Source organism: Podarcis vaucheri, assembly GCF_965113315.1.
Source record: "Podarcis vaucheri genome assembly, chromosome: 16".
Classification (NCBI taxonomy): Eukaryota; Metazoa; Chordata; class Lepidosauria; order Squamata; family Lacertidae; genus Podarcis; species Podarcis vaucheri.
The window spans coordinates 39,561,606-39,575,473 of NC_138754.1; the positions used below are offsets into that span (position 1 = coordinate 39,561,606).

General features: G+C 43.4%; 1 long non-coding RNA gene across 1 annotated transcript; it reads right to left on the reverse strand.

The window, feature by feature from the left end:
• Positions 1–6,076: 6,076 nt before the first annotated feature.
• Positions 6,077–6,530, reverse strand: LOC309521575. The gene is made up of 2 exons (XR_014214730.1): positions 6,482–6,530; positions 6,077–6,409 (listed from the first exon to the last, which is right to left on the reverse strand). It is a non-coding gene; the product is annotated as an uncharacterized lncRNA (long non-coding RNA).
• Between the last annotated feature and the right edge of the window lie 7,338 nt (positions 6,531–13,868).

Sequence of the window (13,868 nt, forward strand, 5' to 3'; positions counted from 1 at the left end):
CGGTTTCCTTTGATGCCTCCCACTTTTCTTTCTGGTTGGAATTGTCTGCCTTTGGGACTTCAGCATTTCTCATTTAGAAGCTCCCATCCCTATTGGGCTCCCTTCTATTCATTCCAGACTATGGGACCTCACCCAGTAGCTCCTTAAGTTACTGGGGCCTCTGTGCATACTTTCCACTTTGGATCCAGGACATGGGCGTGAGTCAAAATGCTGGGGGTGGAAGTGGCGGCAGTATTGGCAGCGGCAGCAGCACTGCCCCTATCCTCTACTGGGCTCTGGCGGCCACAGCTTCTTCAGGGCTGCCTTTCACCACCAGACTGCAGCTCCACTCCCAGCTCAGGCCTGAGCATGAGGTGGAAGTAGCAGAGAGGAGGAGGAGTAGGGGCAGTGGCCACCTCTCCTCCACTGGGCTCCAGCACTTGAGGAACTGTGAGGGCCGTAGCTTCCTTGGTGCTAGCCCAGTGGGAGGGAGGGAAAGAGCTGCCATTGAACAGCCCCCACCACTGCCAGAGGGGCAGAGAGCACCTGCTCCCCCTGTGCCAGCAGCCACTCATGGCCCACTCCTTTCCATGTGCTGCCGCCACCTTCCTGCTGAGCTCACAGTTCCCAGGGGCCATGCGCTCTGCACACCCCAGTGGTGCCAGGAAGCCACAGTTATCCACTGGGGCTGGGAAAGGTGAAGCAAAGCGAAGAGAAGGGCTGTCTTCGCTTCCTCGCTCTGCCAACCTGGCACATCAATGTTTTTCAGCTTCCTCTGCATGCTCTGATTGGAGGAGTCCAGCTTCTCCCAGCAGCCACCACAACTGCCTTCTTTCATTGGTAACCTTATTTAGACACTGAGAAGAGCAGAAAGTTGTGCTCCTCAACAGTGGCTGCCCAAAGGAGGACACACGGATCCCAGGACATTCCTGGATCCAATCAGAGAGCAGGCTGACTTCTTTGAATCTGGGATGCCCTGCTCAAGAGAACAGTTGAGTGCTATGTTCTATGTATTCTGAGTTCTCCCTATGGCCTTCCTCCAGCTTATTCACTTCTATGTCTTCTTTAAAGGAAGTGGAATTAAGTGGAGGGATATTAGGTGGACCTAGGAGATCAGGGTTAAAATCAGTCGTGAAGTTCACAGTGTGACCCTGAGCCAGCTGGCTGCCTTCGCCCTACTAGTTTTTATAAGCCAGTAGCGACAAGGGTCAAATACCAATGGAACTCAAAACCCACAATTCCTCTTTGAGCCAGCTATCCATTTTTCATTGAACGGGAAGCTTCATTGGAACTCAGATTACTTGCTGAGGAACAACACTGTGAAGACCTCAAGAGCACATATAACACCCTGCCAACCTTTAGTCTCCAAGAATAGCCTTTCCATTAGGTGCTTCCATCAACAGGGACACCTTATGATCTGCAAATCCAAGAGTGTTTGACCATGTAAAAATTGCTCAAAGAACACTCATATCAAACCCTATGCTCTGTGGTTTAGACCCCAGTGCCACCTGCGTCCCTTATAAGGGACAAGCACACTACACAATAACAAATATGCATTATTATTTTAATATTACTATAAGTCACAGAGCTCAATGCTCTAAGGAGATAACTTAGTAATTATCTCAAATTGCTGGGTTTCATCATCCATCTTGCTAAACCCCATGTACATTTTATCAAGGCCATGAACACAATCAATGTCAGATTGTGAAAGTGTATATAAAATAAATCCTGTGTCATTCAGAGCCCAGATGAAAAATTCTGAACATGCAAGTTTTCATGGACCAAATCTTTGGCATTTTCCTTTATCAAAATAATCCAGAGTCATTCAATAAAAGTTCCTATGATGCAGTTTAAGGAAGATGGGATAGAAATCTGACTTTCAGCAACCCTGTTGGCCCCAAGATGGTAGCAACATTTCTGCTGCTGATCCTTCTCTTCCTGTGGCTGCAGTTGCCTCCAACTGAGAGCAAGGAACACTCTGCTAGATGCACCATGATGGAGCCGTTCCAGCTTCCCTACCAGAATTATCAGAGAGGGGACCTAGTCATTGGAGGAATTGTTTCTTATTTCGGCTTTGTATTTGAAGAAAAAGATTTCCATGAGCACCCAAACAGAAAGCTTATAGATGAACTCTTGTAAGTAAAATTCTATCCTTCATACTGCAAGCTTGGTGAGGTCATGTTGGCTACAATTACACAAAGAATACCACGGCATGCTCAGAACACATTTCCCTGTGACTTTTATCAAGGAGGGGTGTTAAACATATATTTTCTTCTTTTTACCTTGTGATCTTGTCACCTTCTTTTTTGTTGCTTTATTCCGCTTCTTGGGGTTTCTATCTTCTGCCTGTTCTTCTTTCTCATCATCTGATCCCATGGCTCTCACCACTTTCTCCCATCTTCATCCTCATCCTCCCTCTGTGTTTCCTTTCCCTCCATTAACGCCCGGTTTTCCTTTGCAGCAAAGCTTGTTCCTCACTTTCACAATCACTATCCTTTAATGTGGCAGTCACAGTTGAATGTGACATATGAATATCATAGATTTTGGGTTATACCTGCTGCTATGCAATGTAAACCATATTGGGTAATAATACCAAGTATCGCAACTGAGTTTTATGCAGATTAGACCCATTGAAATTAATACACCTAAGTTTGTCTGATCTATTAATCCTAATGGCCTTCTCAGAGTATGACTAACATTGGCTACAGTATTTTTTGTACAGCCTCAATTTTATTTGAATGAGGGAAAGATGGAAATTCTGTTACTGTGAAAGAATAGATCCCATTCATTCCATCTGATGTGCTCTCGTCTCTACTCCCCACCTACACCAAACACTTACTATCTGAGAGGCACCAGTCAGAATTTCTGCACTGGGAACTTCTCATCCAGTGAGTGTCCTTTGGTTGCTGAAAGGTGAAAAGGAGTTAAGGGAAGGATGTGGCAACTTATATAGGTGCATGTGAGCCAGGAAGTTACCTATGTGCTTAAGAGGGAGAGGGAGAGAATATCTCTGACACACAGTATAATTCTTTTATTAGTGGCGCACCAAAGTACTACCAGAATACTATTTCCCTGGTGTTTGCTGTGAAAGAAATAAACGAGAACCCTAATATCGTACCGAATATGACCTTTGGGGTCCGCGTCACTGATAGCTACTTAAATGCAAGGATGACTTATCAGAACACCCTGAAACATCTGTCCATCACAGAAAGGATTGTCCCCAACTTCAAATGTGACAAGAAAGGACAAAAGATAGCTGTTATTGGGGGACTTGACTCTGACATCTCTCTCCACATGGCTACGGTCTTAGGCATCTACAAGATTCCACAGGTATAGTAAGACTGGGGGCTGTCAAGCTCTTCTGCCTCGGGTACAATAATTATCTTCTGGGTTCTCAAAGCTTTCTTTTATTTTGGTTCATTTTTCTGAAAAAGGAAGTGTGAGAGGAAAATATATACCGTAACTGATACAAAAGCATCTGGGGGAGTTTTGCACTAGTGGTTGGAGGAGAGGGCCTTTGGTGCTTGCCTGACTTCATCTCCCATGTGTCACTGGGAAGCAGCAGGGAGGTTGGTACAGGGCAAATGCAGCAGCAGGAGTCTTCCTCCTGCTCCCAGGAAGCTGCACAACACCAGTTGCAAGAGGCCAGAGAAACCCTGTTCCTCCTCCCCACCAACAGCTGCTGGAGATATGCGTAATGTTCTTGTCAAATCAACATGCATCCATAAATGGAGTCGAGAAATTCTCATGAGTTTTTCTCTTCAAGCAAATACTTGGGATGAACCACAGCTGTTTCCTCTAACTCTCCAATTCTTAAAATAAAAAAATTCCTTCCAGTAGCACCTTAAAGACCAACTAAGTTAGTTCTTGCTATGAGCTTTCGTGTGCATGCACACTTCTTCAGATACACTGAAACAGAAGTTGCCAGATCCTTCTATATAGTGAGAAGGTGGGGAGGGGTATTTCTCAGAAGGGTGGTGGGAATGGGAGATTGGCAGAAAGCTGAGATGAGCCTGTTGACGACTCTTAACGACTGTAATAGGTCTTGCAGGAAAAGTCAAGGGGTGAGAAGGTGAGAAATGGCTTAGTCATGTATAATGGGATAAGAATCCAATGTCTTTGTTCAAACCAGGTCTCTCCATGGTTTTAAGTTTGGTAATGAGTTGCAATTCAGCAGCTTCTCTTTCCAGTCTATTTCTGAAATTCCTTTGTAGATTTGATTTCTTTGATTTCTCAAACCCTCTTGTGGGTTTGATTTCTTCCTCCAGATTGCTTACTGTGTATTAGCTCCAGTGAGAAGCCCAGAGTTGCAGCCCCAGACATTCTACCGAACGGTGCCCAATGAGAAATATCAATATGCAGGGATTGTCATGCTACTTCTATATTTCCAGTGGACATGGGTAGGAATTGTGGCATCCAATGATGAAAATGGAGAGACCTTTATGCAAAGCTTAGTGCCAATGCTTTCCCAGCATGGAGTCTGTACAGCTTTCAGTGAAAAACTACCAGCCTTATCTCAGGGTCTAGATAATTTCAGTTCCTTGGAAGTCATTCGGGCCAAGTCCTCTTTCCTGGTAGCTTCAGAATTCAACATATTGGTTCTGTGTGCAGAACCTGAGACCATTACAGTTGTGAAATGGATGCAATATTTCTATTCAGTAGCTGAAGATGTTGCAGAGAAGTCTACAGGCACTGTGTGGATTTTGACAGCCCAGTGGGCTTTCTCTTCAGAAACAATGCAAAGGTATTACGATATACAAGTCTTTGATGGTGCCTTATCTTTTGCAATTCACACAGAGAAAGTCCAGGGATTTAAAGAATTCCTTCAGACCCTGAACCCCAACTCTCCAAATGGAGATGGGTTCCTCCAGGCTTTTTGGCAACAGGCATTCAACTGTTTATTTTCTGCTTCTAATGGGCAGAAGGAAAACACAAAGACCTGCACTGGCCATGAGAGTCTGGAGAGCCTTCCTGGGCATATTTTTGAGATGACCATGACTGGCCAGAGTTACAGTATCTATAATGCGGTTTATGCCATTGCACATTCTTTACATCAGATGCACTCATCTCGGTCAAAACGCAGAATGATGGCAGACAGAGGTGGGCTCGATCCTCCAAAACTGCAACCTTGGCAGGTGAGATTTCCTATTCAGAATAAACCTTTGCAAAGTTGAGCAAGAGAAATGAGAATTGTGAAAAATTAAGAATTTGTTTGAAAATACTAAGGTTTGTTTCTACTCGTGACTGCCCAGCCATTCTGTCCACGAACTGTCGAGAATCCAGCTCGACATCAGTAAGAAAATCAGTAAGAAATCAGTCTCACACCAAGATGACTTGAAGAAAAAGCTTTGGCTTTAGCCATGCAATGTTTATTGTGCGCAGTGAAAATAAGATCATCCTCTCTCCTCCAGCACTGCGCTTGCTCTCCTGGTACTCAAAAGTAACAATCAAAGGAATGCAACCTTGCCCTTGCCCACACAGACAAAGAGAGTGTTATGCTACGTGAGCCAATCATTAGTCTAGCATGAGGTGTTCACATGCTCATCATGCTCTTAACAATATCTCGTGCTGTAAAATCACTCTGCAATAATAAGAACTCTGCTCATGCTCTTATGTACAAGCAATCATTTTCCCACATGCCCTCTTTTCTTGTTATATTATAAGAGGGACCCTTAATCAAAATCGCATTCCCATTACCTAAGCGTTTATATTTTGCAACATAAATTCCCCTTGTAATCTGTGTGGTGGGCCGTGGTCGATACCACCATGCAGTACATTGGGAAATAAAAAAAAAAGCAAGCATTGAATACAATCAGCACATCATAATAAAATCAACAATACATGCAATTACAATCAATAATAAATTTCTTAACCATAATCCATTAAGTAACCAAGAAAATAACCAATCCCATGGATCAAAACCTTCAGGTGGATTCAAAGGATTATGGGTTATCATTTGTTCCATATAATCAATAATAGCAGAGATATTGGTTGATTGATCAGTTATATACATACAACAATGAAAATGAATTAAGACATAAATTCCACCTTTAGAGGCAAAGATTACATTTAAAGCATAAAAAATTTATAAAGCAACTTCTCTCATTTCTGACTTTTTTTTGTTTTTTTGTTAATTATTTTTAAAACAAAGATGATAGAATTAAAAACAAAGCTTCGGTCCAATTTGCCACAGAATAACCCTAAATCAGATTGAAGCAAATATGCAGATTTACTGCTCTTTCTCATCCAGTCCAACCAAGCATAAAAATCTATACATGCAGCCTGTTGTTCATAAGTCATATAGGTTGTGACATAAGTAACTGAGACCTTTGGCCTACCACTCATAGTGGTAACATTAAGAAAACAAGAAGATCCATTAACATACTCATAGGTCCAATTACAATATGGATAATGACCTAAAAATTTATTGCTATTATGATTAAAACGAAAACAATAAGGCACTATTTCTGCAAGCAACAAAACACAGGTGATAAACTTATACGATTGTCCTTCATATTATTGCTAATCTTAAATGAAGCATTTACTGGAATGCTAGAATATCGCCACCAAAAAAAAAAAAAGCTCAAAGCTTTTTAAAGCTTTTCAAAATCATTTTTCTCAGCAGCTAAAAGGCAATAGCCAAGCATATTCCGCTTGCTGTAACTAAAAAGATTGCAACAAGGTTGAGAACAGGGCCCATTGTCTTCGTAGGCCTTGCTAAAGAACCATATTGCAACTTTCTTTCTGTCCAGGAACCATGCCAAAGCACAAAAATGAAACAACTGAAACACACTAAAGTCCCCTCACCCCTCCCTTGCCAAGAGTCCACAATAGTTCGAAGACAGCCCTCTGTACATGCTCAGGGGAACACATCATAGGGCAGGACTCCTGAGGGAGGAGGAGAAAAAATCTGGGGGGTAAAATCCAAGTGATGCCAATGAGAATGGTAAATTAGTCCAAAGGCTACTTCCGAGCAACCTGTGTGATATTTCATGGCTCGATTATTGGCATGTAAAAACCACAATCCAGAAGAAGTCACACAACCATTTCTGCAGATACAGGAGCCCATTTGCTGTAAATAAGTCTGATGTATTGCTCCTTATACTGCTGAGTCAAAAAAGTCCAAGCCCAGTGAAGTGTGATGACACAGATGGGATGGTTGCTATTAGGAGGCAAAACCCAAGCGATGCCAGTCCAGCAAGGACATCTTTCAAAGCCAGGCTCACTTCCCAAACAAGAGGCAGCAAAACTGTAATGATGTTTGGTGGTTGAAGTGGCTTCCCAGGAAAAAGGGGGCCAATGCAGTAGTGATGAAGATGGCCTTTCAGCGTGCCAGGAAACACTGGAACAGCTGTGGAAGAGCCTCTTCCATTGCAGAGGTGATTGTGATCTTGTCCGCTGGATTCTTGTGTCCTTTAAGGGCAGAAAATAGTGGAGACAAAGTGGAGGTGGGCAGGTCCAAATAACTCTTTATCCAATTCAGCTGTCCAAGAATTTGTTGTAAATCCACCAATCTAAGATAACCAGGAAACTGTAGTTGAGGCGTAACTGGAATGGCTGCAGATGCTGTCAGCTTGTGTCCCAGGTACGTAATGGGTAAAGTCCGCTGGATTTTTTTCCTTAGCCACTGTCAAGCCAACAGGTTTTATCCTTTGCAGGATTTTGGGACACGGCGGAGGACAAGGCCGTGGCTAGCAGACCGTGGCTAGCAGTGCCCACTGACTGGCAGGCTTTAAGCATATCAGCAATGGCTATATTTGATGTTGCCATTAGAAGGTGCAGCGCTTGCTTACAGTCCTCATTTGCAAGCTGGCGTACAGTCAGTTCTTGTGCTGCCAGGTCCTGAACTTGCCGCTTGAAGGTATTGTACAAGCGATCAACAAATTGTCCATAGGGCTTTGTAGGGCCCTGTCTGACGCTTCCCAATTGGCCATCGTGCTCATTCCTGTCATCAGGGACAGAGGCCAAAGTCTCTTGGGCTGAGGCTGTGGTGGCTGCCCAATACATAGGATCAAGGGCCAACTGTTGGGCAATGGTAAGAAAATTGCCTCCTCCCGTCAGCCCATCGAGAACATCGGTTTGGGTCAGCATGACGGGGGCTGGGAGTGCAGGAGCAATCACAGGAAAGAGATTTGGAGTATCAGCATCAAAAGGCAGCAACGGAGCAGCAGTACAAAGAGTCTCTTCTTGGAGAGGAGTGGAGATGGGGGGTGTGGAATGCGAAGAATGCAGAGGAGGGACGACAGGAGCCGAAGGAGGAAAAATGTCTGCCTGTTTAGGAGGCTGATAAGTCGGTGCTTCTGAAGGCAGCATGAGGACTGGGAGGGGGGGCAAAGGAGCTGAAGCAGCGGCCAGGAGGAGATTTGTAGGAGTTAGGCTTGAGATAGCCTTATAAACCTTACAGCAGGCATGCAAAACTTTGACATCAATCTGAGGATGGTTTTGGAAAAATTGTCCTATTTTTTCCCAGTCTTTTAAATGCCAATTCCCCTCCTGAGGAAAAAACCAGGGGCAGTGAGTATCCAATGCTTCTATAAGTGACTGAAGGTCAGCATCTGAGACAATGAAGCTGTTGCTGGCCAAAAGAAATTTAAGGTCTTCAAAAAACTTTTTCTGTGGTGGAGAGAGAGACTGCCCCATAATGGCAAAAGAAAGGGGGGGGGTCGGGAGCACTCACCAGGGATCCACTAGGTGGATGAACGACGCGTCTGCAGCCCTTGCCGGGCGAGATAAGTGCTGATAAGTCCTTAACGTAGTCCAGAATCACATACACGGGGTACCAAGGGAGCACTCACCGGGATCCATAGTGGATGAAAGACGTGTGGTGAGTGCTGAACGATGAGAAACAACGTGGAGTCCGAAGGTAGTCACACGGGGCACCAAATGTCGAGAATCCAGCTCGACATCAGTAAGAAAATCAGTAAGAAATCAGTCTCACACCAAGATGACTTGAAGAAAAAGCTTTGGCTTTAGCCATGCAATGTTTATTGTGCGCAGTGAAAATAAGATCATCCTCTCTCCTCCAGCACTGCGCTTGCTCTCCTGGTACTCAAAAGTAACAATCAAAGGAATGCAACCTTGCCCTTGCCCACACAGACAAAGAGAGTGTTATGCTACGTGAGCCAATCATTAGTCTAGCATGAGGTGTTCACATGCTCATCATGCTCTTAACAATATCTCGTGCTGTAAAATCACTCTGCAATAATAAGAACTCTGCTCATGCTCTTATGTACAAGCAATCATTTTCCCACAACGAACTATTTTCTAGAACCTGCATTTGTTTCTGCACTAAAGAGGAACATATAGGGCTATTTTCAAATGTGGTTGCCTGGTCTGTTTTTTAACTTGCTTCCAGTGATGTTCATTGAAGTGGACCTGAAAGTACAGGTCACTTTACGTTGGTGTGGAAAAGAGAACAAATAAAGGAGAGCAGGGAAAACCCACCATGAACTGCTCTCCATTGCTTTACCGCCTTCTTCCTGCACACCCACCTTGCAGGAGGGGCAGTTCCAGGGCTTCCTGACCTGGCACCATTTTGCCTTTGCACACGGGCCCCAGAGCTGAACCCTCACACAAGTGGCAGGCCAGCTGTACTTACAAGAAATCCTTAGGTGCTCCAAATGTTGTAGACTACACAATTTTTAACTACTTTCCATTGTGTGAAATATATTGATAGATATTTCTCCTTTGTAAAATCAATAAGACTCTCATTTTTAAAACTTTGCCTTTGTTTTCTTCTGTCTAGCTGCACTCGTTCTTGAGGAGTATCTCCTTCAACAACAGTGCTGGGGACTTAGTGTCCTTTGATGAGAATGGAGAATTAGCAGCTGGATTTGATATTATTAACTGGGTTACTTTTCCAAACCAAACCTTCTCCCGAGTGAAAGTAGGAAAGATAGTTCCACAAGATTCACAAAACATAGACTTCAGTATGGATGAGGGAGCCATCACATGGCACAGAGCTTTTAATCAGGTGGGACCACTGGGTTTTTAAAAATGAGATTTTTTTTATTAAGAATACAAATAATAAGGTTAATGTAGATATTCTTTATCATTAATTAGCAAATTGTTTAAGTATAACCCATGTTATTTTACCATCGCACATGAGGTGAGAAGTAGATATTTTCTTCTTTAGAGTTCTGGTTTGAAAGTATATAATGGTAATATATTCCACTATATTGCATATGGAATATTGTTGACTACCATCTCCCATCCTCCCTTATCACTGGCCAGGCTGGTTTTCAGACTGATGAGAGTTACAGTCCAATACCATCTGGTGGACCAGTGCTTCCACATCCCTGATATATAGGATTTCAAAACATTTCAATGCGTTGCACATTTATGTACAAGTAAATCATGCTGAACCATGCTGAGATTTACAGCTCAGAAGACAAGGACAGGATAAGTTACCCATTTGTTTTGAAAGAAGATTGATGGTCTTGTGGAGCTTCCTATGTTACCTTTTTTTAACTCCCTGTATTTCAAATTCTGGGGATGCAGCTGGCGCTGTGGGTTAAACCACAGAGCCTCGGACTTGCCAGTCAGAAGGTTGGCACTTCGAATCCCCATGACGGGGTGAGCTCCCGTTGCTCGGTCCCTGCTCCTGCCAACCTAGCAGTTCGAAAGCACTCAAAGTTCAAGTAGATAAATAGGTACCACTCCGGTGGGAAGGTAAATAGTGTTTCTGTGCGCTGCTCTGGTTCACTAGAAGCGGCTTAGTCATGCTGGCCACATGACCCAAAAGCTGTACGCCGGCTCCCTTGGCTAATAAAGCGAGATGAGCGCCGCAACCCCAGAGTCGGCCATGGCTGGACCTAATGGTCAGGGGTCGCCTTACCTTTACCTATTTCCAATTCTGTTGTCTTACCTGTCCTCTCTCTATCCTCCATCTTTGTGCAAATGAAAAATTCAATATTCCACACCTTTCTGGAATAACATTAATCAGCCAACTGATTTCTTTTTGGTTAAAACTGTGTTGTTCACAAGGCACAAGAGAGCTACATTTTCTCCTCTTTTTATGGCTAGGTGCTGCCCCTTGCCTTGTGTAATGATCACTGCCAGCCAGGCAACAGCAGAAGAAAGAAGGAAGGGTTGCCATTTTGTTGCTATGATTGTGCGTCATGTCCAAATGGGATGATTTCGAATCAAACGGGTAGGAGACATCACCTGCTATTTTGTATAATGCTTCCTGATGTCTATTTCAACTGTTTCCCTCTATTAGTAGTTCAGTGCTCCTAAACAGAAGAGAAGCTGAACTGATATCTGGAAGAAACAAGAGACAGTTTGGGAAACTAAATCCAGAACTTTTACAAAGGAGATCTCTGGAAATAGGTGTGGAATATGTCTGTTGTTCTCTGCCTGCTTCCCACATACTACATCGTTAGGAGTGGATAGTTTTAGTTGTGTGAGCCAGAAAAAAGCATGAAATGATCTCCTTACCCAGAACTGTCCTCAGCCCAGCCTCTGAGCCCAAAGTGGCTGTTCTCAAGAAGCCTCCATCACCATGAAGATCTCTCTGGGTGTGACCAACTTTAGCTAAGGGCACAATTAAAGGCCATGTTTCTGATCATTAACTGCAGATGAAAGACAGAGTAGAACCTATTGTGGTTTATGCATAATGACAGGAGATTGTACAAACAGTTTTCAATATTCACTTATCTCTGACACTTATTCCAACTAATTAATGTCTTATTTGTTGGAACTCTTATATCACTCATTTCAATTTTATTTTTTTCAGATAAGGATTATTGTTTCCAATGCCAAGATGATCAATTTCCAAACAAGGACAGAGATCAATGCATCCCCAAACGCCAACATTTTCTTTCCTACACAGAACCTTTAGGGTTCGTTTTAGCTTCCTTAGCCCTGGTCTTTTCTCTGGTCACAGCTTTGATACTTGGCGTCTTCTCTAGGAATGGGGACACTCCCATTGTCAAAGCCAACAACCGGGACCTCACCTACACTCTGCTCATTTCCCTCTTGCTCTGCTTCCTCTGCTCCTTGCTCTTCATTGGCCAGCCTCACCCAGTGAGCTGCTCTTTACGACAAGCTGCTTTTGGCATCATCTTCTCCATTGCTGTGTCTTGTGTCTTGGCCAAAACCATCACGGTGGTTCTGGCTTTCATGGCCACCAAACCAGGATCCAGGATGAGGAAATTGGTGGGGAAATCTCTCACAAACTCTGTGCTTCTTGCTTGCTGCTCCGTTCAAAGCAGCATTTGTGCTGCTTGGTTCTGTATGGCTCCTCCATTCCCAGATGTGGACATGAAGTCTCTGATGGAGGAAATCATTGTGGAATGCAACGAAGGTTCTGTCACGATGTTTTATTCTGTCCTGGGTTATCTGGGATTCCTGGCCATGGTCAGCTTCACTATGGCTTTCCTGGCCAAGAGGTTGCCGGACAGTTTCAACGAAGCCAAGTTCATCACCTTCAGCATGTTGGTGTTCTGCAGCGTTTGGCTGTCCTTTGTTCCCTCTTATCTGAGCACCAAAGGAAAGCAGATGGTGGCTGTGGAGGTCTTTTGCATCTTGGCCTCCAGCGCAGGTTTGCTGGGTTGTATCTTTGCCCCCAAATTGTACATACTTCTTATGAGGCCTGACTTGAACAGCAGAGACCACTTAATTCTGAGGAGCAAATAGGAATCAACTTGTGTTGATGGTTTTAATTTTTGCATTTTTTGCTGGCATTTATTGGAATAAAGCCAGACAAAGTAATTCCTTATATTTCTCAGTTGGGAAAGGAAATATGGCAGTTTTCATGGTAGTGCCCCAATAACCCTACTACTCTCGACTGCACCTATTACCTGTGACTATAAGTGCAAGCTTTGTAAACTGGATCTGTGAATAGCCCAGAGACATCCTGTGATGGTCTGAGGAGACTGGCCTACCTTGCGTCGCATTGAGAAAATGATGGCTGCTGTCACGGATCTATAGCACCATGGTTCAATGTAATGAATGGCTGTAGAATAATCCAGAAATCATCTGATCTGTCAGTCGCTATACTTATGAATAGCAGTAAGATAACGTAAGATAACATTATTTTATGAAGCAGTCCTAAAGATAATAGTTATCCACATGGTTGAAATTTTAGTGGGGAAATCAGTGTGAAACATGTAACTGCTGCTGAGACTATACTTTATGTATTTATATGAAAACTGTATTATACGTACAGTATATCTATTCATATGTAATCAAGAAAGGCTGCTTATCATAGAATGTTGCTGAAAAAGCCTGTATAACATGGCAAAACAGTATGAACATTACATGAAGATACACAGCCACATCCAGCTTGCTTCAGAATATGAATTTGTCACATTTCCAAGTGGGACTTCAAAACAATTTTTTGATATTTATTTCCCGCTGGTGCTTATCCACCTATTAATGCAACAGAAGACCCAGAATATCTGAATTTTTCTTCTCTGTGTAATGGTTTTCATCTCAGCTATCAATCACGGACACATCTGGTGATTAGGACACAGCAGTGCGCCCTGTGCTCATGCTGCATCTATGACGTTGGGTCTGCAGCTAGGTCTGGAAGACAGAGAATGCCTCACCTGGGTGGGCCAGTGGGATATGCACTGGAATACCTTTATAGCATAAGTTCAGCGAGAGATGAAGAGAATGACTTGCTCCTGGCAGAAGCTTCCGACCTCAAGAAATGCGAGATGTACGCCAAGGCCAATCTACATCTGTAATAAATAAAGCTGAGACCAATTTTTAACCCCATAAAGTTGTTCTGTCAATTTGTTATCCTGCCAATACACTGATCTTCCATTCATAGGGTGCTAAAGGTATATCCCTTCATGGGGACACATCATCGGTGTGAAACATGTAAGTTCTGCTGAAGCTATACTTTACATATTTGTGTGAAAATTATATTATAAATATAT